Genomic DNA, 3,052 nt, shown 5'->3' on the forward strand with positions numbered 1-3,052 from the left:
TATATATATATATGTATATATATATATATGTGCATGTATGTATAACACCCATTAAGTTTAAACTCCATTATTATTATTATTATTATTATTTTCTTCTTTGCTTTATTAAATCTAAATAACATTTGGGGCAGCTGGGTGGCTCAGTGGATTGAGAGCCAGGCCTAGAGACAGGAGGTCCTAGGTTCAAATCCGGCCTCAGACACTTCCTAGCTGTGTAACCCTGGGTAAGTCACTTGACCCCCTTTGCCTATCCTTACCACTCTTCTGCTTTGGAACCAATACCTAGTATTGATTCTAAGATGGAAGGTAAGGTTTAAAAAAATTATAAAGAAGGGATATGTATAAAAAAAATCACTTCCTCCCTGCCCTGCCAAAGAACCAGTTTTTAACATTGACTAGCACACCACTGCATGTATCATTCATCAGATACAGCTCAAATTCCTCTCATGAGGACATAAGGACATGAGGACATGAGAGGAAATGAGAACACACTAGCCTTCAGCCTCAAAGATAACTCAGTGGCATAGTAAATAAAATTGCTAAGAGATGCAATAAGAAAGACATCTTGGAATCAGGAAGTTCAAATCTAGCCTTGGTTACTTGCTATGTGATCCTGTGAAGTCATTTAAACTCATGTAGTCTCAATTTCTTGATCTGTAAAATGAAGAGGTTGGACTAGATAGTTTCTAAGGTTTCTTCCAGTTATGATTTGGTGACTCTTCCTCAAATGTTCCTCTAGTCTTTCCATTCTCTAGGCACTAAGATGTAGCCAAGTTTAACTTCTCTGGATTGACCCTTGGACTAAAGGTTTACATGCCTCTTTGAAATTTATTGCCTGAACAACTATGGCCCTTGGGCCAGATTGGTGGGGGGGGGGGGGCTTGAAATGTTCTATCCAGCCTATTCCTAATCTGATGAATACAATGAGTAGGATACAATAAAATGAAACTTGGAAAGAGTTGCCTTAGAAACAGACTGGCAGATGAGCATTTTCTTTCCTTTGACCCCCTCTTTAAAAAGTTTGCCCATCACTGGCCTGAACTATTTTATCTTTTTGTACATTTCTCTTTTGTCTTTTTTTGTCTTTTTGTACATTTCTCTGCAGGAGACATAGATAAATTCTCTAAAAGATGATTTCCAACTCACTGCTTACTGTATTCAAGTTGTATTTTGCATAAGATGGAGTTGGTCCAAATCAAACTGAAACACATATGAGAGCCATACTATCTGCCTTCATATGCATGCCCATAAGGAATTTCAAGGGTTGTGTAGACATTCAGGGAAGACTAGTTTAAGGGTTTGCCAAATCTTTTTGAGGACAACTTTTCTACTTTGGCATCCATCTGTCACCCAGCTCTAAGAAGCTGTAGCACGTGCAGTGATCACACCTTGCAAAACCATCTTGACTGGTGAGCTAAACCAACTTGAGTTTAACTGAAAGTCCTCAAATCCATTGGTGAGTTAAGGGGAATATTAGGGACAGGCATGTGAAGACTTCTCCAATGGCAATGAGGCAGATGAGAACAATTTTTACCAATGGTCATGAAAGCAGTGGAGGATGTGGAGTGCCACACAATGGAGTGCTGAAAAATTGGTTAGACACTGAAGAAGCACAAGTCATCTACTACATACCAAGCCATCACCAATCATCTTGACTTTTATCTTGTCATTGGACTCTGTAATCGAAATGGGATCAAAAACTTTGTGCAACTCTGCCTCATTTAAATCCATTTTATAAGCAAGTCAAAGGACATCACTAATGATGTTATCACACCACTGGGCATATACTACATATCCAAAGAGAAGTAAATACAAGATAAGTTACAAAGTGGTTTCTGGAGGGTGGGAGTGAGCCCTGACAAGTGGTGGAATCAGAAAAAGCTTCTTGAAGATGTCCCATGAGATGAACTGTAAAGGAACCAGAGATTCCTAGGGATGTGGATGTAGAAGGAGAATGTTCTAGACATAGGTAACAGACTCTAGAAATGGAGAATATGGAATTTTATCTATAGTATAACAACAATTAGTTGTCTAGTTTGTCTAGAGTATAGAGTATGTGAAGGAGAGGAATATGTAATATATCTTGATAGGTAAACTGAAGTTAGATTTTGTGGAACTTCAAATAGGAGGGATGTTATAAGGAAGAGGGGGTTTAGCAAGAGAGGGTGGTTTGCAGGGAAAGAGATGCAGGAGGATAAAGATTCTAGAATGTGAAAGTGAGGGTCAGATAGTTAACTGAGGTTTTAGGAGGTTTCTGGAGAGGGTGATTCCTTAATGTCTGATTCTACCCTGATTCCCCATCCTACCTGCTGCCTTGCTGTTGTCTGCTTTATTTCCTGGTGATCCTGAACATTTGGCCATCTGACTGTAAGACCAGGTCTGGGTTCCTTTTGGATTCAGGACCTTTTCTTTGGTCCTGCCAAACTGCCATAGAGACCTCTACCTCTAATACCACCTAAGGGGGTAAGTCCTGAGGATGGATTTGAAGTCAAGCTTTCTTCATTATCCACTGTGTCATTGACAGCCTCAGTAAGGTGTGGTTGATAAAGATCAAAGTAAAATAAAATTATTATCATGAAACTGTAAGATTCCAGCTGAGATTTGAACTCATACATTTAAAATGGAACTAGACAATAAAAGTATTTGACTCCCTCCAGTGGCATTCAGCAGCACTGAACAGAAGCAAAGAGAATTTAAATGGTAGGAGTTATCTGGGTTTGAATCAAAGGATGCAAAGGAAGAAGAAAGTGTAAAATGGGATCATTAATCATTGAATTAAGACTGAAAGAAAGAAGAATGAGCCAGTGTTCTGGTCTGGGAAAACGGGAAGATATTGAATAACTGGAGGTTGGGGTAAGGACAGAGCAGGTAGGTAAGCAATAAGCGTTTATTATGAGCCTGATGTGTGCCAATTTCTGTACTTTGATCTGGAGATACAAATATAAAAAAAAGAAAGTAATACTGTTTCTGCCCTTGCTTAAGAAAACAAATAAAAGAGGGCTGGAAAAGGGTGGAGGGGGCTTGCAGAAGGAAGGGACCTCTTCCAGAGTTT

The sequence above is a fragment of the Gracilinanus agilis genome, chromosome 6, assembly GCF_016433145.1.
Source record: "Gracilinanus agilis isolate LMUSP501 chromosome 6, AgileGrace, whole genome shotgun sequence".
In the NCBI taxonomy this organism is placed as follows: domain Eukaryota; kingdom Metazoa; phylum Chordata; class Mammalia; order Didelphimorphia; family Didelphidae; genus Gracilinanus; species Gracilinanus agilis.